The sequence below is a fragment of the Tamandua tetradactyla genome, chromosome 8, assembly GCF_023851605.1.
Source record: "Tamandua tetradactyla isolate mTamTet1 chromosome 8, mTamTet1.pri, whole genome shotgun sequence".
Classification (NCBI taxonomy): Eukaryota; Metazoa; Chordata; class Mammalia; order Pilosa; family Myrmecophagidae; genus Tamandua; species Tamandua tetradactyla.
The window spans coordinates 10,566,357-10,593,541 of NC_135334.1; the positions used below are offsets into that span (position 1 = coordinate 10,566,357).

A 27,185-nucleotide genomic window follows, 5' to 3' on the forward strand; every position below is an offset into this window, starting at 1 on the left:
TGAGCTAGAAATAATGAACAGCAAGAACAGCATTCAAATATAAAACCACCATGGCAAACTGGGAAAGGAATCAAACAGAAGTTGTTTAAGAAGCTACAAGAAGATACTTTACTTATGAAAGAAAAGCATAAAATTCAGAAAGAACATGAGAAAAGATTAGCTACAGGCAAGGATGGCTGGGGCAGCTCTTGTGATCTCATTGGATGATGTGGTCCTGCACTCACATCTGCACCAAGATGGAACGTACAGATCGTGTGCACTTATAGACACAGGATCTTAGTAAGGTGGTGGGCCTGATTTAAGATGCAAAACTTAAGAAACATAGAAAATTTCCAGTGAGTCAAAGAATAGAAGTGTAGACTGCCAAATAAAAATTTAAAAAGGAGGCTTGGTTGTTGGAACAGATTTCACCATGTTGTCGACTGCGAGTCTCTCTGGCCCACACACCAATCCTATCGGTCATGTCCCATTACCTCAGAGTCACTAATGATGGACATGAAGTGACTCTTCCTGTGCGCCAGAAGTCACTGCATGGGTAGGCCATGAGCCAGGCTTTGTTTACATCTGTGGGCCGCAACGTTTCTGTTTTTGCTTGTTATTCCCATACAGACATCCAAGCGCCTGACTTTCCTATCGTCACATCAAAGTGTTAACACAAGTCTTCAAAAGAGAGCAGTGAGGTTTGAAAAGATTTTAACTATTTGGTAAATTCAACAACTACTGTGGATGTCACATATGCTGGCAAGAATGTCATCTCCCAGTTTGTTTCAACATGAATGAGCTATGTCAAAAATTGAAGTCAAGAGATAATCAAGATGGTGGCTTAGCAATGTGTGCGTTTCAGTTGGTCCTCCAGAACAACTACTAAATAATCAGAAGCGGTACAGAACAGCTCCTGGGGCCACATCAGTGACTGCACACACAGTGTATCCCAGTCTGGACCAGCTGGACCAGCTGCGAGCACTCCCAGAACCGTGAGTTTCCTAAGCCATGGCAGCCAGCGCCCCTCCCCCACAGGCTGCTTCCCAGAGGGGAAAGGAAAGGGACTTCACCAGCAGCAGGGGCTGAGCCCAACCAAATGCCAACTGTGGAATTAATTACCAAATTCTGACTACTAAAAATAGGTCCCCAGCTCAGGTGAACCTGGTCAAAGTGGAGGTTGCTCCCCAGTGTCAAGGGGGCAGCACTGATGGAAAAATAAACAAAAAAAAAGGAAACACAGGTTTTCGTGGCTGTGTTTCTACAAAGGCTTGACTGCCTTTGGATACAGTGGCAGGGCTTCTCAGGCTGCAACTGCCCCAGGCATAGGCAGAAACAAGCTTGTTTGGGGCTTGTCTGGAGCCTGTGCCTTCCCCAGAGGAGGGGTGAAGCCCAACTCAGGTGGAATCCCTCCCTCAAGGAATTTAGACACCAGGGCTTGGTGGTTTGAAGCCATTAAAACCAGCTTACAACCTTTCCTCTTTCTCCACCAGGTCCCCAGCAGGGAGAGTCTGCCAAAGTTAAAGGTGCCAAATCATCTTGTGCTGGTGGGACCGGCAGGCAGACAAGCACCACATGCTGGGCAGGATAAGAAAAACAGAGCCCAGAGACTTCACAGAAAAGTCTGTCAACCTGCTGGATCTCACCCTCAGGGAAAACTGATGCAGGTGACTCTTTCCTCCTGATAAGAGGCCAGTTTGGTCTGGGAAAACCTGGCTGGGGTCTATAATACCTACACAGACCCTCCTAAGGGTGGGGGGAAAAAGGCACCATACAAGTAGGGCAAGAAACAAGAAAACAAGAACTGAAAAATTATCCTCTGTTAAACAAAACCTAAGCTAGAGGTCCAGATAAAGCTGAACTGAATGTCAAAGAACAGATAGACAACAAATTCATCCAGCAAGAAAACCCAAGGTAAAAGAAGTGAAGGAAATCTCCAGAATAAACGAATTAAGGTAATTAAATCCCTAGACACCAGCAAAAAAATGACAAATCACACTAAGAAAACTGAAGATAAGGCCCAGTCAAAGGAACAAACTGACAATTCAAATGAGATACAGTAGCTGAAACAATTAATTCAGACTATACGAATAGAGAAAACCTCATCAAAAACCAAATCAATGAATTGAGGGAGGATATAAAGAAGACATGGAATGAACAAAAAGAAGAAATCCAAACTCTGAAAAAAACAAATCAAAAAACTTATGGGAATGGGACTTCCGGAGAAGATGGCGGCTTAGTAAGACACGCGGATCTTAGTTCCTCCTCCAGAACAGCTACTAGGGGAATAGAAACAATACAGAACAGCTCCCGGAACCACCACAGAGGTCAAAAAGACAGCATACCCCATCCTGGAACGGCTGACTGGCTGGGAGAACCCGCTCCGGTGAGATCGACGAGGGGCGCAGGCTTCCCCGGGCCGGGGTGGCAAGTGGCCGGTGTCCCTCCCTTCCCCCTTCCCGGGCCAGCTGGGAGAAGTGGACAGGCGGTCCCCTCAGGCCGCGGCGGCTGGCGACCCCCCCACACGCGGCCCCCCGGACCAACAGGGAGAATTGGACTGGAGATCCCCAGGCTGCGGAGAACGGTGACCGGGTTCCTTTCCAGACACATGACTTCCCAGTCCGGTTAGGAACGGTGTACTCTCCAGGGCCGCGGCGGCTGGCACCCTCCCGCCACGCTTGGCGCCCCGGGCCTACTAGGAGATTCGGATGGGCGCTCTCCCAGGCTGCGGCGGCTGGCGACCCTCCCCGCGTTCGGATCCCCGGGCCGGCTGGCACTCTTCCAAGCCGCTTCGGCTGGCGAACCTCCCCCACGGCGACAGTTTTCCTAAGTTAAAGGACCCACAGACAAACGTGTGCAACGAGCGCCACCTACTGGGCAGGATAAGAAAAACAGAACCCAGAGATTTTACAGAAAAATCTTTCAACCTATTGGGTCCAACACCCAGGGAAATCTAAATAAAGGCCCAGACGCCAGCAGAAGATAACGGATCACGCTCAGAAAACTGAAAATATGGCCCAGTCAAAGGATTAAACCAACAGTTCAAATGAGATACAGGAGCTGAGACAACTAATGCTGAATATACGAACAGAAATGGAAAACCTCTTCAAAAATGAAATCGATAAATTGAGGGAGGACATGAAGAAGACATGGGCTGAACAAAAAAAAAGAAATAGAAAAACTGAAAAAACAAATCACAAAACTTATGGAAGTGAAGGATAAAGTAGAAAAGACAGAAAAAACAATGGATACCTACAATGATAGAGTTAAGGAGACAGAACATAGAATTAGTGATTTGGAAAATGGAACATCTGAAGTCCAAAAAGAAACAGAAACTATAGGGAAAAGAATGGAAAATTTTGAACAGGGGATCAGGGAACTGAAGGACAATAAGAACCGCACAAATATACGTGTTGTGGGTGTCCCAGAAGGAGAAGAGAAGGGAAAAGGAGGAGAAAAACTAATGGAAGAAATTATCACTGAAAATTTCCCAACTCTTATGAAAGACCTAAAATTACAGATCCAAGAAGTGTAGCGCACCCCAAAGAGAATAGACCCAAATAGGCGTTCTCCAAGACACTTACTAGTTAGAATGTCAGAGGTCAAAGAGAAAGAGAGGATCTTGAAAGCAGCAAAAGAAAAACAATCCATCACATACAAGGGAAACCCAATATGACTACGTGTAGATTTCTCAGCAGAAACCATGGAAGCTAGACACAGTGGGATGATATATTTAAATTATTAAAAGAGAAAAACTGCGAACCAAGACTCCTATATCCAGCAAAATTGTCCTTCAAAAATGAGGGAGAAATTAAAACATTCTCAGACAAAAAGTCACTGAGAGAATTTGTGACCAAGAGACCAGCTCTGCAAGAAATACTACAGGGAGCACTAGAGTCAGGTACAAAAAGACAGAAGAGAGAGGTATGGAGAAGAGTGTAGAAAAAAGGAAAGTCAGATATGATATCTATCTCATTTGAACTATTGGTTTAATCCTTTGACTGGGCCATATTTTCAGTTTTCTGAGCATGATCCGTTATCTTCTGCTGGCGTCTGGGCCTTTATTTAGATTTCCCTGGGTGTTGGACTCAACAGGTTGAAAGATTTTTCTGTAAAATCTCTGGGTTCTGTTTTTCTTATCCAGCCCAGTAGGTGGCGCTCGTGGCACACGTTTGTCTGCGGGTCCCACCAGTAAAAGGTGCTGTGGGTCCTTTAACTTAGGAAAACTCTCAAAAGGCAAAATGGTAGAGGAAAATATTATCCAAACAGTAATAACACTAAATGTTAATGGACTGAATTCCCCAATCAAAAGACATAGACTGGCAGAATGGATTAAAAAACAGGATCCTTCTATATGCTGTCTACAGGAAACACATCTTAGACCCAAAGATAAACATAGGTTGAAAGTGAAAGGTTGGGAAAAGATATTTCATGCAAATAACAACCAGAAAAGAGCAGGAGTGGCTACACTAATATCCAACAAATTAAACTTCAAATGTAAAACAGTTAAAAGAGACAAAGAAGGACACTATATACTAATAAAAGGAACAATTAAACAAGAAGACATAACAATCATAAATATTTACGCACCAAACCAGAATGCCCCAAAATACGTGAGGAATACACTGCAAACACTGAAAAGGGAAATAGACACATATACCATAATAGTTGGAGACTTCAATTCACCACTCTCATCAATGGACAGAACATCTAGACAGAGGATCAATAAAGAAAAAGAGAATCTGAATATTACTATAAATGAGCTAGACTTAACAGACATTTATAGGACATTACATCCCACAACAGCAGGATACACCTTTTTCTCAAGTGCTCACGGATCATTCTCAAAGATACACCATATGCTGGGTCACAAAGCAAGTCTTAACAAATTTAAAAAGATTGAAATCATACACAACACTTTCTCGGATCATAAAGGAATGAAGTTGGAAATCAATAAAAGGCGGAGTGCCAGAAAATTCACAAATACGTGGAGGCTCAACAACACACTCTTAAACAACGAGTGGGTCAAAGAAGAAATTGCAAGAGAAATTAGTAAATACCTCGAGGCAAATGAAAACGAAAACACAACATATCAAAACTTATGGGACGCAGCAAACGCAGTGCTAAGAGGGAAATTTATTGCCCTAAATGCCTATATCAGAAAGAAGAAAAGGCAAAAATGCAGGAATTAACTGTCCACTTGGAAGAACTGGAGAAAGAACAGCAAACTAATCCCAAAGCAAGCAAAAGGAAAGAAATAACAAAGATTAGAGCAGAAATAAATGAAATTGAAAACATGAAAACAATAGAGAAAATCAATAAGACCAGAAGTTGGTTCTATGAGAAAATCAATAAGATTGATGGGCCCTTATCAAGATTGACAAAAAGAAGAAGAGAGAGGATGCAAATAAATAAGATCAGAAATGGAAGAGGGGACATAACTACCGACCTCACAGAAATAAAGGAGGTAATAACAGGATACTATGAACAACTTTACGCTAATAAATACAACAATTTAGATGAAATGGACGGGTTCATGGAAAGACATGAACAACCAACTCTGACCCAAGAAGAAATAGATGACCTCAACAAACCAATCACAAATAAAGAAATTGAATCAGTCATTCAAAAACTTCCTAAAAAGAAAAGTCCAGGACCAGACGGCTTCACATGTGAATTCTAGCAAACATTCCAGAAAGAATTAGTACCAACTCTCCTGAAACTCTTCAAAAAAATCGAAGTGGAGGGAAAACTACCTAATTCATTCTATGAAGCCAACATCACCCTCATACCAAAACCAGGCAAAGATATTACAAAAAAAGAAAACTACAGACCAATCTCTCTAATGAATATAGATGCAAAAATCCTCAATAAAATTCTAGCAAATCGTATCCAACAACACATTAAAAGAATTATACATCATGACCAAGTAGGATTCATCCCAGGTATGCAAGGATGGTTCAACATAAGAAAATCAATTAACGTAATACACCATATCAACAAATCAAAGCAGAAAAATCACATGATCATCTCAATTGATGCAGAGAAGGCATTTGACAAGATTCAACATCCTTTCCTGTTGAAAACACTTCAAAAGATAGGAATACAAGAGAACTTCCTTAAAATGATAGAGGGAATATACGAAAAACCCATAGCTAATATCATCCTCAATGGGGAAAAATTGAAAACTTTCCCCCTAAGATCAGGAACAAGACAAGGATGTCCACTATCACCACTATTATTCAACATTGTGTTGGAGGTTCTAACCAGAGCAATTAGACAAGAAAAAGAAATACAAGGCATCAAAATTGGAAAGGAAGAAGTAAAACTACCACTGTTTGCAGACGATATGATACTATACGTTGAAAACCCAGAAAAATCCACAACAAAACTACTAGAGCTAATAAATGAGTACAGCAAAGTAGCAGGTTACAAGATCAACATTCAAAAATCTGTAGCATTTCTATACACTAGTAATGAACAAGCTGAGAGGGAAATCAAGAAACGAATCCCATTTACAATTGCAACTAAAAGAATAAAATACCTACGAATGAATTTAACTAAAGAGACAAAAAACCTATATAAAGAAAACTACAAAAAACTGCTAAAAGAAATCACAGAAGACCTAAATAGATGGAAGGACATACCGTGTTCATGGATTGGAAGACTAAATATAGTTAAGATGTCAATCCTACCTAAATTGATTTACAGATTCAATGCAATACCAATCAAAATCCCAACAACTTATTTTTCAGAAATAGAAAAACCAATAAGCAAATGTATCTGGAAGGGCAGGGTGCCCCAAATTGCTAAAAACATCTTGAGAAAAAAAAATGAAACTGGAGGTCTCGCGCTGCCTGACTTTAAGGCATATTATGAAGCCACAGTGGTCAAAACAGCATGGTATTGGCATAAAGATAGATATATCAACCAATGGAATCGAATAGGGTGCTCAGATATAGACCCTCTCATCTATGGACATTTGATCTTTGATAAGGCAGTCAAGCCAACTCACCTGGGACAGAACAGTCTCTTCAATAAATGGTGCCTAGAGAACTGGATATCCATATGCAAAAGAATGAAAGAAGACCCATGTCTCACACCCTATACAAAAGTTAACTCAAAATGGATCAAAGATCTAAACATTAGGTCTAAGACCATAAAACAGTTAGAGGAAAATTTAGGGAGATATCTTATGAAACTTACAATTGGAGGCGGTTTTATGGACCTTAAACCTAAAGCAAGAGCACTGAAGAAGGAAATAAATAAATGGGAGCTCCTCAAAATTAAACACTTTTGTGCATCAAAGAACTTCATCAACAAAGTAGAAAGACAGCCTACACAATGGGAGACAAATTTGGAAATGACATATCAGATAAAGATCTAGTATCCAGAATTTATAAAGAGATTGTCCAACTCAACAACAAAAAGACAGCCAACCCAATTACAAAATGGGAAAAAGACTTGAACAGACACCTATCAGAAAAGGAAATACAAATGGCCAAAAGGCACATGAAGAGATGCTCAATGTCCCTGGCCATTAGAGAAATGCAAATCAAAACCACAATGAGATATCATCTCACACCCACCAGAATGGCCATTATCAACAAAACAGAAAATGACAAGTGCTGGAGAGGATGCGGAGAAAGAGGCACACTTATCCACTGTTGGTGGGAATGTCAAATGGTGCAACCACTGTGGAAGGCAGTTTGGTGGTTCCTCAAAACGCTGAATATAGAATTGCCATACGACCCAGCAATACCATTGCTGGGTATCTACTCAGAGGACTTAAGGGCAAAGACACAAATGGACATTTGCACACCAATGTTTATAGCAGCATTATTTACAACTGCAAAGAGATGGAAACAGCCAAAATGTCCATCAACAGAAGAGTGGCTAAACAAACTGTGGTACATACATACGATGGAATATTATGCAGCTTTAAGACAGGATAAACTTATGAAGCATGTAATAACATGGATGGACCTAGAGAACATTATGCTGAGTGAGACTAGCCCAAAACTAAAGGACAAATACTGTATGGTCCCACTGATGTGTACTGACATTCGAGAATAAACTTGGATTATGCCACTGGTAACAGAGTCCAGCAGGAGTTAGAAACAGGGTAAGATAATGGGTAACTGGAGCTGAAGGGATACAGACTGTGCAACATGACTAGATACAAAAGCTCAAAAATGGACAGCATAATAATACCTAATTGTAAAGTAATCATGTTAAAACACTGAATGAAGCTGCATCTGAGCTACACGGTTTTTTTTTTTTTTTTTGTCTGTCTGTTGGTTTGTCTTTTTTTTTTTGTACTATTATTATTATTTTTATTTTTTTCTCTATATTAACATTCTATATCTTTTTCTGTTGTTTTGCTAGTTCTTCTAAATCGATGCAAATGTACTAAGAAATGATGATCATGCATCTATGTGATGATGTTAAGAATTACTGATTGCATATGTAGAATGGAATGATTTCTAAATGTTGGGTTAATTTTTTTTTCTTTAATTAATAAAAAAAAGAGAGAGAGAGAGAAAAAAACTTATGGGAATGAAAGGCACCATAGAAGAGATGAAAAAACAGTGGAAACCTACAATGGTAGATTTCAAGAGGCAGATGATCGGATTAGTGAACTGGAGGATGGGACATCTGAAATCCAACAAGAAAAAGAAAATATAGGGAAAAAAATGGAAAAATTTGAGCAGGGCATCAGGAAATTGAAGGACAATATGAAGTGCATGAATGTACGTGTTGTAGTTATCCCAGAAGGAGAAGAGAAGGGAAAAGGAGGAGAAAAGCTAATGGAGGAAATTACCACTGAAAATTTCCTAACTCTCACGAAAGACTTAAAATTACAGATCCAAGAAAGTGCAGCATACCCCAAAAAGAATAGATCCAAATAGACATACTCCAAGACATTTACTAATCAGAATGTTGGAGGTCAAAGAGAAAGAGAGAATCTTGAAAGCAGCAAGAGAAAAGCAATCCATCACATACAAGGGAAGCCCAATAAGACTATGCATAGATTTCTCAGCAGAAGCCATGGAGGCAAGAAGACAGTGGGATGATATATTTCAATTATTAAAAGAGAAAAACTGCCAACCAAGAATTCTATATCCAGCAAAATTGTCCTTCAAAAATGAGGGTGAAATTAAAACATTTTCAGACAAAAAATCACTGAGAGAATTTGTGACCAAGAGACCAGCTCTGCAAGAAATACTAAAGGGAGCACTAGAGACAGATACGAAAAGACAGAAGAGAGAGGTGTAGAGAACAGTGCAGAAAGGAAAACTATGAGTAAAGGTAAAAAGAAGGAAAATTAGATATGATATGTAAAATCCAAAAGGCAAAATGGTAGAAGAAAGTACTACCCATACAGTAATAACACTAAATGTTAATGGATTAAACTCAACTATGTGATGATATTGCGAATTACTGATTATATATGTAGAATGGAATGATCATATATTAAGAATGTTTGTGTTTCTTTCTTGTAATATATATTTTTTTAATTTAAAAATAAAAAATTAAAAAAAAAATCAAAGTCAAGCTATCCGATATTCCAGAAGGCAAGAAATGGTTTTCAAATAGAGAGGCAAACACCTTGAATGTGCATCTTGGAACCAAGGACAGTTGAACCATCCCCACTGTCCTTGGCAGAATGGATTAAAAAACAGGACCCATCTATATGCTGTCTCTACTCAAAGGACATGAGGGCAAGGACACAAACGGACATTTGCACACCAATGTTTATAGCAGCACTATTTACAACTACCAAGAGATGGAAACAGCCAAAATGTCCATCAACAGACAGGTGGCTAAACAAACTGTGGCATACACATATGATGGAATATTATGCAGCTGTAAGACAGAATAAAGTCATGAAGTATGGAACAACATGGATGGACATTAAGGACATTAGGCTGAGTGAGATTAGCCAAAAACAAAAAAAATATATTGTATGGTCTCATCGATACAAACTGACATTAGTGAACAAACTTGGAATATTTCATTCGTAAAGAGAGCATTAGGAGATAGAAATAGGGTAATTGGAGCTGAAGGGACACAGATTGTGCAAAAGGACTGAATATAAAACCTCGGAAATGGACAGCACAATACTACCTAACTGTAATACAGTTATCTTAAAACACTGAATGAAGCTGCATGTGAGAATGATAGAGGGAGGAGGGCTGGGGGCATAAATGAAATCACAAAGAAAGATAGACGATAATGACTGAGATGGTATAATCTAGGAATGCCTAGAGTGTATAATGATAGTGACCAAATGTATAAATTTTAAAAATGTTTTTGCAGGAGAAAGAACAAAGGAATGTCATTACTGCAGGGTGCTGAAAATAGATGGCAATTAATATTTTTAAATTTTAACTTATGTGTGAGACTAAAGCAAAAAAATGTTTATTTGGTACAAAATTTATGTTTTGACTAGTGCATTTCCTAATATAACTTATGTAGATAGCTTAACTGAACACCATAAGTACATGCAACTTTGGGTAGGACATGAGATTTTGCTGGTTTGTCCAGAGTGATGCCCTGATGAATCCCAGAGTGATTTGATCAGTGAGTGGAAAAGTATTTGCCAAGTCCCCTTCAGGGAATGGTGAGAACGGGGGAAAATTCAACCTCCCCAAGTTGAATTCTTGATATTCTCACACACAGTGTGAACAACCAAAGCTATAGGCTGAGCCCCCAGTCTTGGAGTTTGTTCATATGAAACTTAACCCCACAAAGGACAGGTCAAGCCTACTTAAAATTAGGCCTAAGAGTCACCCCCAAGAGAACCTCTTTTGTTGCTCAGATGTGGCCTCTCTCTCCAGCCAACACAAGAAGCAAACTTACTGCCCTCCCCCTGTCTATGTGGGACATGACTTCCAGGGGTGTGGACCTTTCCTGGCAAGGTGGGACAGAAATCCTAGAATGAGCTGAGACCCAGCATCAAGGGATTGAGAAAACCTTCTCGACCGAAAGGGGGAAGAGTGAAATGAGACAAAGTGTCAATGGCTGAGAGATTCCAAACAGAGTCGAGAGGCTATCCTGGAGGTTATTCTTATGCATTAAGTAGATACCACCTTGTTATCCAAGATGTAATGGAGAGGCTGGACAGAACTGCCTGAAAATGGAGAGCTGGGTTCCAGTAGCCATGTTTCTTGATGATGATCGTATAATGATACAGCTGTCACAATGTGACTGCGTGATTGTGAAAACCTTGTGTCTGATGGTCCTTTTATCTACTTTGTCAACAGACAAGTAGAACATATGGAATAAAAATAAATAATAGGGGGAACAAATGTTAAAATAAATTTAGTTTGAAATGCTAGTGATCAATGAAAGGGAGGGGTAAGGGGTATGGTATTTTTAATCTTTTTTTTCTGTTTTCATTTTATTTTTCTGTTGTCTTTTTATTTCTTTTTCTGAATTGATGCAAATGTTCTAAGAAATTATCATGATGAATATGCAACTATGTGATGATATTGCGAATTACTGATTATATATGTAGAATGGAATGATCATATATTAAGAATGTTTGTGTTTCTTTCTTGTAATATATATTTTTTTAATTTAAAAATAAAAAATTTAAAAAAAAATCAAAGTCAAGCTATCCGATATTCCAGAAGGCAAGAAATGGTTTTCAAATAGAGAGGCAAACACCTTGAATGTGCATCTTGGAACCAAGGACAGTTGAACCATCCCCACTGAATGACCCAAGCATGATATAGAACAAGTAGAGAAACCTGATAGGATTTGTACTCATCTTTTGTGTACCCACTGCAAAGGCAGGAGACTTGGGTAGCTATTATTGCCCTAGCCATGGGTTACACTACACTTCTAGCAGGATCAGGAAGGCACCTCTCAATCTTGATGTTCCCTCATAAAAGTTCACCAGCAAGGATATAGTTGTTGTTGGTTAGAGATTTGGAGTCAAGTCAGAGGAAGCCTCTTTCAGTATTCATATCACCTCCAGAGAGTTATTTAAGAGCAAGTCTTCTACACTTCAAGTTGGCTGTTTGTAATATTCAGGAATTACTAATAATGCATTTTCAAACATTAATGTGATACAAATTGAACTTAATATTGAATATTTACAAGCATTCACCTAACAAAGCTACTGTGAATGTTTTCCATAGACATGGAAGGTGCCATGTCTTTGAAGCCTAGTTTTTAAAAAAATATTTTTACTGAGAAATATCCACACATGTACAGTCCAACCATATTATACAATCAATGGCTCACAATATCATCACGTAGTTGTGTATTCTGCACCATGACCAGTTTTAGAACATTTGCATCATTCCAGAAACAGAAATAAAAAGAAAAAAAGAGAAAAGAATTCATACATCCCATACCCTTACACCCCTCTCACTGACCCTCAGTATTTCAATCTACCCATTTTTTACCCTTTATCTCCCCCTATTATTATTTACTTATTTTTATCCCTTCCCCCCTTTTTTACACTTATCTGTCCATAACCTGGATAAAAGGAGCATCAGCCACAAGGTTTCCACACTTGTCACTTTACAAAAGCTATAGTTATACAGTCTTCTTCAAGAATAAAGGCAAGTTAGAACACAGTTCAACAGTTTCAGGTACTTCCCTCTAGCCACTCCAATACACCATAAGCTAAAAGGGGTATCAATATAATGCATAAGAATAACCTCCCAACTCTGAAATCTCTCAAGCACTAAGACTTTATTTTGTCTCATTTCTTTCTTCCCCCTTTTGGTCAAGAAAGCTTTCTCATTCACATGATGCTGGGCCCCAGCTCAACCTTGGGAATCAGGTCCCATGTTGCTAGGAAATTTACACTCTTGGGAGTCATGTTCCAGGGGAGGGCGGTGAGTTCACCTGCCAAGTTGGCTTAGAGAAAAGAGGCCACATATGAGCAACAAAAGAGGTTCTTCGGGGGTGACTCTTAGGCATAATTATCAGTACACTTAACCTCTCCTTTTTTTGATTTTTTTTATTTGTTAATTAAAAAAAATTAACAACAAATGAACAAATACATTCTTAACATATGATCATTCCATTCCACATACATAATAAGTAATTCACAATATCATCACATAGTTTTAGCCTCTCCTTTGTGGGAGTAAGCCTCACTGGGGCAAGCCCTAAGACTAAGGGATCAGCCTGTTTGAACTAGTTGTTCCCACTGCTTGTGAGAATATCAGAAATTCCCCAGATGGGCAACTTTAATATTTCTTCCTTTCTCCCTAGTGCCCCAAGGGGATTTCACAATACTTTTTTATTCTCTGGCCAAATTACTCTGGGATGTATCAGGGCATCACACTAACATGTACAAACCACAAGATCTCAAGTACTATTCAAAATCGCATGTACTACTCAAAATCCCATGTAATTATGTTGTTCAAGCAAACTGATCATACAGGCTAAATTGGATAATATGCTGTCCAAAATATAAATTTCGCACCAAATAAATATCTCTCCCTTTGGTCTCACACGGAGCTTGTAGTCTGAAAATATGGGCCATACCATTCTTTATCCTGTATTCTGACTTCCCTTAGTCCTATCCAGATCAGCTTCATTTGCATCTCCAGATGAAGTCTACTCATACTTCTAACTTTTTCAACAGTTGTTGAATGGGGTAATACTGACTTTCATAGTCTCAGTGCCCTAACTCTGAGTTTCAGGTGTCACATAAATATCCGACATTTCAGGGAATAACCAGGTAATATAAAATAACTCAGCATCTCAGAAGTCTGAAACGTCAGTTATAACTTCTAAATATATGTGACTGCTGTAAGAGCTTACAGTCTAGGAACCTTTAGAATAGGCCCCAACCTGATAATCCAACCTCTCGACTTCTATTCTCTGAGTTTGTATATTACAGTTAATCCATATGAGTGAGGCACGATAATATTTGTTTTTCTGTTTCTGACATTTTATTCAACATGCAGCCCTTAAGGTTCATTCACCTAGTTGCAAGCATCACAAATTCATTCCTTCTGAAAGCCACTCAGTAGCCCACTGTATGCAAACACCACAGTTTCCTGTTCAATTCCTCAATCTTTGCATCCTTAGGCCACCTCCATCCATTGCAAATCCAGAACACTGCTGCCATAAACACCAATATGCAAATGCCCATTCCTATCCCCAGTCTCAGTTCCTCCAGGTATATACCTAGCAACAGGGTTGTAAGATCAGAGGAAAATCCCACCCCTAGCCCCCTGTGGAACAACCACGCTGCCCTCCAAGGGGCTGCAACTCAGTTCATTTTTAAAGTTTTATTCACACAGCATACAATCTAAGTAAACAGAGGTGCCCTTCACCACCATAATCTATATGAAGACACCTTTCCTTCTGCATAGAATCCATACCATTCCCCCATGCCGCCCATTTGCTGACATTTAGTTTTGGCATAATGCCTTTGTTACATTCAGTGGAAGCATATTACTATGTTACTGTTGACTATAGACCCTACCTTCCATTGATTATACCTTTTCCTGTATACCAATTTGTGCTAGTTTGAATCTGCTGTGTACCCTAGAAAAAACAAGTTCTTTAATCCTCATTTAATATTGCTGCGTGGGATCTTTTTGACTGTTTCCATGGAGACTATAACCCACAGAACTGTAACTTCTGATTACATGATTTCCACGGAGATGTGACTGTACCTATACAAGAGAAGGTTGTTTACTGGAGCTCTTTAAGAGGGAACCATTTTGCAAAAAGCATTAGAAACAACACAACGCACACAGTCACAGAATTTTGGAGATGCAGAATGAAAACACCCCTTGGGGAGCTTCATGAAATAGGAAGCTGGAAGAGAAAGCTAGCAGGTGTCAACATGTGCCTTTTCAGTTGACAGAGGTGTTCTGTACCCATTGGCCTTTCTTGAATCAAGGTATCTTTCCCCAGATGCCTTAGTTTGGATATTTTCAAGGTTTTAGAACTGTAAACTTGCAACTTAGTAAATTCCCCCTTTTAAAAGCCACACTGTTTCTGATATATTGCATTCTGGTAGCTTTTACAAATGAAAACACCATCTATTTTTCAACTCCTTGAAATGTTGAGATTCATTTGTTCTCCCTAATGCAAAATCATTTTTATATTTGTACATTTAATCACCATTCCTGTCTACTTTAGGCATTCCTAAGTTATACCGACTCAGTCTTGATATCCTCTATCTTTCTTTCTGGTTTCACACGCCCCCCAGCCCTTCTCCCTCAATCATACTCATATTCAGCTTCATTTACTATTCTAATATTATTGTGCTAACCATTTCTTAAATTTTACAATCAGTCCTGTTATACAATCTGTATTCCCTCAGCACCAAATGTCCAATCTCGACCATCTTTCCATTTCCTGATAACTTCTGTTCTTAACTTTACTTTTCAAAGTTCATTCATTAAAACTTACCCCTACAAAGGAAAGGCTAAGCCTACTTTAAGATGAGAAAGGGGGAAAATTCAACTTTCCCAAGTGGAAAATTCTTGATATTCTCACAAGCAGTGGGGACAACCAAAGCAATAGGCTGAGCCCTCAATTTGGGGTTTGTTAATATGAAACTTGACCCCACAAAGGATAGGTTAAGTCTACTTAAAATTAGGCCTAAGAGTCACCTCCAAAGAACCTCTTTTGTTGCTCAGATGTAGCCTCTCTCTCTCAGCCAACACAAGCAAACTCACTGTCCTCCCCCTTTCTACATGGGATATGACCCCCAGGGGTGTAAACCTTCCTGGCAACATGGGACAGAAATCCTAGAATGAGCTGGGACTTGGCATCAAGGGTTTGAGAAAACCTTCTCAACCAAAAGGGGGGAGAGAGAAATGAGGCAAAAAGCGTCAATGGCTGAGAGATTCCAAACAGAGTCGAGAGATTATCCTGGAGGTTATTTTTATGCATTATATAGATATCACCTTTTTAGTTAAGGTATATTGGAGAGGCTGAAGGGAAGTGCCTGAAAATGTACAGCTGTGTTCCAGTAGCCATGTTTCTCGAAAATGACTGTGTAATGACATAGCTTTTGCAATGTGACTGTGTGGTTATGAAAACCTAGTGTCTGATGTTCCTTTTATCTATGTTATGGACAGATGAGTAAACATATGGATCAAAAATAAATAATAGGAGGGACAAATGTTAAAATAAATTTAGTACAATGAAATGCTAGTGATCAAGGAAAGGGAGTGGTAAGGGGTATAGAAAAAATCAGGGGAAACAAAGGCTAAAATATATTGGGTAGATGGAAATATTAGCAGTAAATGAGAAGAGGGGTAAGGGGTATGGTATGTATGAGTTTTTTTTTCTTTTTTCTTTTTCTGAATTGATGCAAATGCCCTAAGAAATGATCATGGTGATGAATATACAACCATGTGATGACATTGTGAGTCACTGATCATATACCAAGAATAGAATGATCATATGGCAAGAATGTTCATGCTTGTATGTTGTCGTTTAAAAAAAATTTTTTAAAAGAACCATGGCTACTGAAACACAGCTTTACAGTTTCTAACACTTTCCTCTGCCACTCTAATATACCACTAACTAAAAAAAAAAAAAAAAAAACTTGCTTGTATTTTTGTTTGAATGTCTTCTACAGAAGTAGATCCCCTCAGTGTTTTAGTTCTCTCTTGGTTTTCGAAGATTCGTGACCTTTTGATCTTGGTGTTGATGGTTCTGAGTCTTTTCCATTCTGGTTTTATTTCTGTGTATTTTTCATGGGAGTATCTGGTACAGGTTTCTTCACTGTAGTTTTTCTCCCACCTCCCCATCATCATCATCATCTTCATCAGCAGCAAGTTCAACTTTTCTCTGTAGCACCTTACTACAAATTCTAGAAGCAGATTGCCTTCCAGATATACTCAAGAGTTCCACATCTTCCTCCTCTTCATCTTCTGACTCTGCATCTTCTTCCACAACTACTAAGTGCTGTCCACTAATATGCACAGGCCCTAAATCACAATTCAACTGTAAGATCACAGGTGGTGCTATTTCAAAACCTCCAAAGAAAACTGTTGGCTGTATGAACATTTTCAAAGTTGAAAGAGTTACTTTCATTGTACTGGCTTCATAATTCATTACCTCTGGATCAACAATGTGCAATTCACCCTTTGCACCAGCCCCTAAACTGAGCATTCTTAAAGGTAACTGGTGCTCATTTTCATCATTATCCACCTTAAAGTGATCATCTTTGTCAGCCTTTAGTTCACAACCGAAAAGATCGTTCTGGAGCCTCAGAGAGCTCATGACCATGACTATCAAATCTTCCATCAGGTGGAGGCAAGCACTTGAGTGAGAAGATGGGCGAAGATAGACAACTACTATTCCAGAGAACAGTCACACAAGATAGAATCACACCAGGACCCCCCCTCATTTTTGAAGGGCAGTTTTGCCAGGTATAGAATTCTCAGCTGGCAGTTTTTCCCTTTCAGAATTTTAAATATGTCATGCCACTTGTTCTAGTTTGCTTGCTGCTGGAATGCAACACACCAGAGATGGATTGGCTTTCAATAAAAGGGGATTTATTTAGTTAATGTATAGTTCTTCAAAGAAAAGACAGCTAACTATCAACTGAGGTTCTTTCTTATATGAGAAGGCACAGGGCAATTTCTGTCGGCCTTCTCTCCAACACTCTGCATTCCAACAACTTTCCCCGGGGTGATTCCTTTCTGCATCTCCACAGGCCTGGGCTGAGCTGCGAGTGCTGAGATGAGGTATGCTGAGCTGCTGTTAGCTGTGCTACATCGAGCTCTCTCATTTAAGCACCAGTCAATTAAATCAAACATCATCCATTGCAGCAGGCATGCCTCCTAGCCAACTACAGATGTAATCAGCAACAGATGAGGTTCACACGCCATTGGCTCATGGCCACAGCAATAGATCTAGGCACCTTCACCTGGCCAAGCTGACACCTGAACCTAACTACCACACCACTGCCTTCTTGTCCCCATGGTTTCCACTGAGGAATACACACACAGACTTATCGAACTTCCCTTGTATGTGATGGAGTGCTTTTCTCTTGCGGCTTTCAAGATTCTCTCTTTCTGTTTGACATCTGACATTCTGATTAGTAAGTGTCTTGGAGTACTTCTATTTGGATCTATTCTGTTTGGGGTACGCTGCACTTCTTGGATCTGTAATTTTAAGTCTTTTGTAAGAGTTGGGAAATTTTCAGTGATAATTTCCTCCATTAGTCTTTCTCCTCCTTTTCCCTTCTCTTCTCCTTCAGGGACACCCACCACATGTATATTTGTGTGCTTAATGTTGTCATTCAATTTCCTGAGTCCCTGCTCACATTTTTCTATTCTTTTCCCTATATTTTCTTTTGCTTGTTGGATTTCAGATGTCCTGTTCTCCAATTCACTAATCTTTTCTTCTGCCTCTTGAAACCTAACATTGTAGATTTCCTTTCTTTTTTCATTTCCTCTACTGTGCCTTTCATTCCTGTAAGTTCTGTGATCTGTTTTTTCACACTTTCAATTTCTTCTTTTTGTTCACCCATTGCCTTCTTTATATCCTCCTTCAACTCAATGATTTGATTTTTGATGAGATTTTCCTCATCAAAACATCCTGAATCAGCTGTTTGAACTCCTGTAATCTCATTTGAATTGTTGGTTTGTTTCTTTGACTGTGTCTATCCTCAATTTTCCTAGCATGACGTTATTTTTTCCTGCCGTTGGCATTTGATTTTCTTAATTAGTTTATTCTGGAGAACAATTATTTCCCTCTTTTACCTAGGATTTTCTTGCTGGACGGCTTTGTTCTTTATCTGTTCTTTGACATTCAGTTCAGTTTATTCTAGGTTTTGTACAGGTTTTGTTTAATGGATCAGAATTTTTCAGTTCTTATTTTTCTGTTTCTTCTCCTGCCTATATGGAGCTCCCCCCCACCTTTTTAGGAGGGTCTACTTAGATATTATACACCTGGTCAGATTTTCCCAAATCAGACTGGCCTCCTCTCAGGAGGAAAGAGTCACATGCATCAGTTTTCACTGAGGGGAGACCTAGCCGGTTGACAGACTTTTCTATGAAACCTTTAGACTCTGTTTTTCCAATCCTGCCCAGTATGTGGTGCTTGTCTGCCTGCAGTTTCCCATCAGCATAAAGTGATGCAATGCCTTTAACTTCAGCAGACTCTTCCTGCTGGGGGTGTGGGTTGAGTCAGAGGTGAGGTGGTAGACTAGCTTTAATTGCTTCAGTTCTCCAGTCCCTGGGGTCTGAAGTCCTTGAGAGAGGGATTCCACTTGAGCTGAGCCCCACCCCTCTGCTGGGGAAGGCACAGCCTTCAGGGAATTAATTTCTTTCACCTGACCAGCCTCTCTGTCTCTCAGACAAGCCTAATTCCACCCTTGCCTGGGGCAATGGAGCCTGAGAAGGCTTGCAGGTCTACTGCTAAGGAGTAGATACAAAGCAAAAAAAAAAAAAAAAAAATCACTTTCAGAGCAGGACCCCCATTCCTCGGGTTTGTTAATAAAGAGCTTAAGTTGGTACTTTGCTGTATGTATGTCCAGGTTCTATGTGCTCCCCCTCCCCCCCCCACTTATTTTTAGAGTCCAGCCGTTTTCAAGTATTTTGTTGTCTGATCCAAAAATTCTCTGGTTTTGTTTTTCTGTCAGCCCTTCCCCCTCTGTGCCAGGGCAAAAACTCCTAGTACCTTTAGCCCTTATTTGAGGTTTATCTGAGCTGGAGACCTATTTTCAGGAGTCAGAATTTGTTAATAATTCCACAATTGGAGCTTGGTTGAGCTAAGCCCCTGCTGCTAGTAAAGTCTCTTTCCTTTCCCCTCTGGGAACCAGCCTGTCAGGGAGGGGTGCAAGCTTCTGCGGCTGGGGGGCTGACGGTTCTCCATGGGATCACAGTTGATCCAGTTTGTCCAGACTTGTATATGCTGTATGTCTGGTCACTAATGTGGCCCCAGCAGTTGTTCTGTATTGTTCCTGGCTACTTACTAGCTGCTCCCGTGGACGAACTAAATTTCACAGCTCACTAAGCTGCCATCTTGGAACCACCCTCCCATTGTTTTTTTCATCACTTTTATTGTGCCTTTCATTACCACAAGTTATGCAATTTGCTTTTTCAAACTTTCAAGTTCTTCTTTATATTCACCCAGTGTCTTCTTTATATGCTCCCTCAACTCACTGATTTGAGTTTTGATGAGATTTTCCACATCTGTTTGAACATCCTGAATTAGTTATTTCAACTCCTGTATCACATTTTAAGTGTTGGTTTGTTCCTTTGTGCCATATCTTTGATTTTGCTAGTATGACTCATTTTTTCTGGGGTCTAGGCATTAGTTTTCTTTAATTAGTTTATTCTGGAGGTTGTTTTCACATTTTTAACTAGGGTTTTCTTGTTAAACGACTTTGTTCTTCATCTGTTCTTTACCATTCAGTTCAACTTACTCCAGATCTCTAGCACAGGTTCTATTTAACTGATCAGAATTTTTAGTTCTTATATTTCTGTTCCTTGTCCTGCCTATATGGAGCCTTTTTTTTGGAAGAGGGTCTCCTCAGATATTACAGATCCCAGTTAGATTTTTCCAGACTAGACAGGTGCAGATCTAGGGGGAGAGAGTAGCCAGCATCAGTTTTCCCCATGGGTGAAATTAAGTAGGATGTCAGACTTCCATATGAAGGCTCTAGACTCTGTGCTTTTCCTATCCTTCCCAGCTTGTGTTGCTTGTCTTACTGTGGCGTCACACCAGCTTAAAGTGATGTGGTGCCTTTAATTTCAACAAACAATCCCTGCCAGGGGCTGAGACACAGGTGAGGCAGTAGGCAGGCTTTGCTTCTGATTTCCAGCCCCTGGGGCCTGAATTCCTTGAAGCAGGGATTCCACTTGACCTACGCCCCACCCCCTTTCTTGGGAAAGATATGCCCTTTAGGGAATTAACCCCTTTCCCTTGACTAGTTACTTTGTCTCTCAGACATGCTTAAATTCCACCTTTGCCTGGAACAGTGCTGGAGCCTTGCTGGAGCCTTCTATCTGATAAGCTGTTTAAGAAGTTAAAAATAAAGCCTTTTCAGAGCCAGACCCAGACCCTTGGGTTTGTCAATGAGCTTGAGCTGGTATGTGGCTCTATGTACCTACGGGCTCTATATGCCCCCTTTTCTTCAGGTCCAGCCTTTTTCCAATATTTTGTGCTGTCCAACTCAAAAAGCCTCTAGTTTGTAAGTTTCCATCAGCCCCGCCCCCTCTCTAGCAGGGCAAAAAACCCTAGTTCCTTTAATGCTTATTCCAGGTTTATTTATGCTGGAGGCCTGTTTTCAGTAATCAGAATTTGTTACTTCCGCAACTGGAGCTTGGTTGAGCTAAGTACTTGCTATTAGTAAAGTCTGTTTCCTTTCCCCTTGAGGAAATGCTTGCCATGCCCAGGGAGGAAGGGCGCCAGCCTCCATGGCCAGGGGACTTACAGCTGTATGCGGGATCTCAGCTGTTCTGCCTGGCCCAGACTGGTGTACACTGTTTGTCCAGTCACTGATGTTCCCCCAGCTGTTGTTCTGTACTGTTCCTAGCTATTTACTAGCTGCTCTGGAGGACAAACTGAATTTCACACTTTACTATACCACCACCTTGCCCCACCTCTCAGACTGGCTTTTATAAAAGGATTTATTAAGTTGTAAGTTTACAGTTCTAAGGCTGTAAAAATGTCCAAACTAAGGCATCCAGATAAAGATAACTTGAATCAAGAAAGGCTGATTGGTTCAGAACACTTCTGTCAGCTGTGAAGGCACATGGCTGGTGTCTACTGGAGTCTTTGGTTTCTGGCTGTCTTCCGCAGGGGCATTTACTTTCTGCATCTCCAAATGTCTGGGATTCCTTGGCTCTGTAGGCTCTGCAGTTTCTCCAAAATGTTTCCTCTGTTAAAGGACTCCAGTAAACTAATCAATATTCACTCTGTGTGCTGGTCTGAAAGGATGTGTGACCCCTAAAAAAGCCATGTTTTAATTAAAATCCCATTTTGTAAAGGCAGGATAATCCCTATTCAATATTGTATGTTTGAATCTGTAATTAGATCATCTCCCTGGAGATGTAACCCATTCAAGAGTGTTTGTTAAACTGGATTAGGGGAAATGTGTTTCCACCCATTTGGGTGGGCCTTGATAAGTTTCTGGAGTCCTATAAAAGAGGAAACATTTTGGAGAATGAAGGACATTCAGAGACAGCCGAGAATGCTGCAGCACTATGAAGCAGAGGGTCCATCACCCAGAGTTTTGGAGATGAAGAAGGAAGACACCTCCCAGGGAGCTTCATGAAACAGGAAGCCAGGAGAGAAAGCTAGCAAATGATGCTGTGCTTGCCATGTGCCTTTCCAGCTGAGGGAGAAACCGTGACCGTGTTCACCATGTGCCTTCTCAGATGAGAGAGAACCCTGAACTTTATTAGCCTTCTTGAACCAAGGTATCTTTCCTGGATGCCTTTGACTGGATCTTTCTATAGACTTGTTTTAATTGGGACATTTTTTTGACCTTAGAACTATAAACTAGCAACTCATTAAATTCCCCTTTTTAAAAGTCATTCTATTTCCGGTATATTGCATTCTGGCAACTAGCAAACTAGAACACCCTAAATGGGTAGAGTCACACCTCCATCTAATCAAAAGGCTACACTCACACACGAGGCACACCACACCTCCATGGAAATAAACTAGTCAAAAGGTCACATCCACAACTAAGTTTGTACATCACCACAGAAACAATCAAATCAAAGTTTTCCACCCTAAACAACAGTTCTAGCCTCACAAGACTGGATCAGGATTAAAGCATGGCTTTTTTGGGGTACATAATGGTTTCACACTGGCACAGTTTCCCCAACTCAGCCTAACCTTCACCCCCATCACCATCTTTTTTTTTTTTATAGTTACAAGCAATATTTTAATATTCTTCCATCAGTAGTAACATGTACCATGCCAGTGCTAAGGGACAATAGTGGTGGGTGATAGGGGTATGGGCTGGGATGGGGATTTATTTATTTTCATTTTTAAAAATTGGGTTTTTTAAATTAATTTTTAAATTTAAAAAAATATATAACACCAAACAAACACAAATATTCTTAACTTTTGATCATTCTGTTCTACATATATAATCAGTACTTCACAATATCATCACATAGTTGCATTTCATTATCATGATCATTTCTTGGAACATTTGCATCTATTCAGAAAAAGAAATAAAAAGAAAACAGAAAAAAATTCATACATACCATACCCCTTACCACTTTCTTTCACTGATCAGTAGCATTTCAATCTAAATTTATTTTAACATTTGTTCCCCCTATTATTTATTTTTATTCCATATGTTTTACTCGTCTGTTGATAAGGTAGATAAAAGGAGCATCAGACAAAAGGTTTTCACAATCACACAGTCATACTGCATCACCACCTTTTTAGAGACAAGGGCATGTGGCAATTTTTCTATCCTTGCTATGCAACAAAGCCTTTTGGTTTCTAACCTGGACATCCATAAAATGGAATGGTGAATTTTTCAGTTTTTAGTAAACACTAGGACTTTAGGCATGTGTTCCAATTTCAGTTTCTTATTCACAGAGAGATTGTGTATGTGTGTGTGTGTGTGTGTATGTGTGTGTAAGTTGCCTTACAAACTAAATTTAAGAAACTTTTGTTATTCTGAAGTGACCTCATTAAAGTTGAGATATGAATTTGGGTGTTTAGGATTACCATTTGGAGAGCATTCCTGGGATGGGTATTCTTTGTCCAGTTATTCATTTAGTTTTGACTTATGAACTTTCTGAAATTCAATGAGGCTTCACCTTTCCTAGAAAGCTGAGGCAACCTTTCTCTCCCTCCAGTCACAACAGCCTCCTCACTATTCCTCAAACCTGACTGGCACATTCTGGCTTTAGGGCCTTTCTTTGTACTGGATGTACTTCCTACCTGGAATGTTCATACCGCATGTAACTGCATAAGAAACTCCCTCATTTTCAAGCTTTTGCTCAAATCCTACCTTTTGATGCTACCCTAACTTCCCTGTTTAAAACTGCAACCATCTCCTCTCTAGATTATTTGATATTTTTTTCTTATTGCATAGCACATACCAACATCTGATATACCAATGCACTAATTATACTTCTTATTTATCATCTGCCTCTTGCCACTGGTATGTAAGCTCATACAAGGCAAGGATCTTTGTTTATTTTGCTGAAGTATCCCAAGAGCCTAAAACAGTTCGTTTGACACAGAGTAGGAATTCAAATGTTTGCTCCATGTTTATTAAGCCAAATGAAAGATGTTGCTCATGATTAGAACTACAAGGAAGTTTATTATGAAACATGTAAAGTATTTTCAATTAAAAGGAATATACACCCTACTACTGCCTTTAGTACAGTACAGACTACAGCACACCTTAAAGTAATTTTATTTTTTAATTAGAATAAACTGAAAAAGACAAATTCCTGTAAAAGCTGTGTGTATGATAAACCAACATTCTGACTATCATCTTTGGATATGCCAATGGTCATAACAGTGAGTGAAGGGAAGCTGATTCTTGCAAGCAAGAGAAGGAATCCAGACTTAAGGTGTTAAGACTGTCCCCTGGCACTAAGTGAACATTTTAAATATAAATCACTTTATTTTTATAAAGTTTTAAAATTTCTCCTTCTAAAAATGACTCAAGGACATCAGTATTTACCGCTAAGAAACCAGTTTCTCTTATTTTGTATATTTTGTCCCTCTACTCTACTTAACAACTAGAGAAAACGAAAAGCTTATGGGGTGGCAAAAATGATTTTAAAACATAAATTGGAGTAAGTGATGGTTTAAAAATCATTCGTCTGCTTCTCATTACATTTAATAAGGTTAAGACAGAACCTATAAGACCTGGCACGATCTGGCATTACATCGATCTTACCCTTACAAAGTCTATAATCTTTTAAAGGAAATAGGACTGTAAACAAATATAACATGATCTGCTATCTCATGTATGCATGAGATACACAGAAGATTAACAATTGTGCCTGAGGTCAACAACTTTATTGAGGATAGATACACTGATGGCAAAATTCAATAAAATCATTTCCATTTGTCTTCCATTAACTCTCAGAAGTAGCTCACACTTACTCTCTTTCTCATCTCTTCTGGATCCCCTATTATCTTTGTTTTCCTCCCACTCTTCTGGCAGAAGCTCTTCTTCCTTCACTGCTCTCTAGATGCTGAAGGCCCTCCTCTTAGGCTCTCTTTTCATTTTTATTTATTTGTTTGTTTGTTTTAAGCTCTCTTTTCTATTCACTTTAAATGGCCCTTCCCAGTCCTCCTATCCCCACAATTACTTCACCTACTCCAATGACTTCCAATTCCAACTAAACGCTTGTGACTCCCAAATCCTTCATTCAGCTCAGCTCTCTTCTGTGCTTCAGACCCATGAGATGCTCACAAGTTTCAGATGGATAGCCACAAGTAATTCACATAATAATTCAAAGGTCAAAAAGCAGTTCAACAACAAAAACAAAAAATATACAAAAACAACAAAAAAAGAAAAAACAAACAAAAAAGAAAAAACAGTTCAACAGACCTGTCCCTTATCTTGCATTATAGGTAGATTGGTAGAAATAATCACTGGGTAGTATGATTATAGGTGATCACGTCCTTCTTTTTGTTTCAAGCATCAACATAAGTATTAACTGATTTTGAAAAAAGTGCCATATACCCTATGAATGTACTTAAAGGACACTGGATCAGTTTCAATAATCCCTTAAGGACAAGAGAATGATGGACAAAGGGAATCTAAGAAAGTGGTGAAATCTGTAACTTAAGATTAGCTTCATATACTACACTTAGTCTTTTTCCTAATAAAAATTTAACTGAAATAATTAATATTCTCTTTGCGTTATAAATGAACTGAGAGATGAAAATAATGTTTAAACCCAAAACAAGAGTCTGAAATCTAAAAAAAAAAACTGGTCTCTGCCACAGAGGTCACCAGACCATTAGAAACACTAAATTAACTTAGAAGCAAGCTTTTTTTAAAAAAACATTTTCATTTTTTATTGTGAAAAATACCATATATATTTAAAAAAGCAATAAATTACAAAGCACACCACAACAATTAGTTGCAGAATAGATTTCAGAGTTGGTGCAGGTTACAGTTTCAGAATTTCAGGTTTTTCCTTCTAGCTGCTCCAAGACACTGGAGACTAAAATCGATAAAGTGATTCAGCAGTCACACTCATTTATTAAATCCTGTCTTCTCTTATAATTACACCTTCTCCTTTCGTCTTTCTCCCCCTCTTTAGGGGTATTTGGGTTATGCCCTTTCTAATGTTTTCATGTTGGAGAGGGTTGTTGATAATACGTGATGGGGGATGGAGCTTACTGATGCTCTGAAGAGGCTGACCCTTCTGGGTTTCAGGACTGATCTGGCCTAGGAAGCTAGGAGTGCTTTTCCATACAATAATCGCTCTTTTGTTTCTGGCTTATTTTGCCTCACCAAACGTCCCACAGGTTTATTTACATCATTGCATGCCTCAGCCTCACAACTTCAATCCTTTCTGTAGCAGCACCATGTTTGATCACACGTATAAACCACTGTTTGCCAATCTACTTCTTTGTCAGTGCATCTTTCAGCCACCTCCATCTACTGGGCCTCGCATATAACTTCCAAAGTCAATAGTCCATCAACACTCTCAATTTTAGATAATTTCATTGTTTCCAAGAGAAAGACAACCAATTAGTGCACCCTTAACCAAACAGAAAATCCAAATCTCCCCCTAACCCTCATCAATCACCTCATTATGTACCTCTCACCTGTTTTTTCCCGTCAGTGCTGTCTGGTCAGTGAAACAATGCTTTTAAAGCTTGCTTCTCTTATTTATGCAGCGGAGAAGTTTAGCCTACCTATAGGCATACTTATAGTTATGCCTAAGTGTTACTTCTGGAGGATCTCTTTTGCTGCTCAGATGTGACCTCTCTCTCTCTAAGCCCAACTCTGCGAGTGAAACCACTGCCCTTCCCCACTATATGAGACATGATATACACGGATGAAAGTCTCCCTGGCAGTATGGGAGATGACTCCTAGGATGAGCCTGGCCCTGGCACCGTAGGATCAACAATGGCATCCTGACCAAAAGGGGAAAAAGAAGTGTAACAAATAAGCTCAGAGAGTTCAAATAAAGGATACTCTGGGGGTCACTCTTACACAAGCTTCACTTAGATACTGCTACCCATCATAGCTTGCCAAACCCCAACCAAAACCATTCCTGCCAATCCTA

At 39.5% G+C, this 27,185-nt stretch overlaps 1 protein-coding gene and 1 pseudogene across 3 annotated transcripts in view; both read right to left on the reverse strand.

Annotated features, from left to right (window-relative positions):
- FAM118B (family with sequence similarity 118 member B) overlaps window positions 1–27,185 on the reverse strand; it is a 120,629-nt gene that overhangs the window by 63,635 nt on the left and 29,809 nt on the right. The window lies entirely within an intron of this gene.
- On the reverse strand, window positions 11,614–25,944 carry LOC143644042 (nucleophosmin pseudogene; annotated as a pseudogene).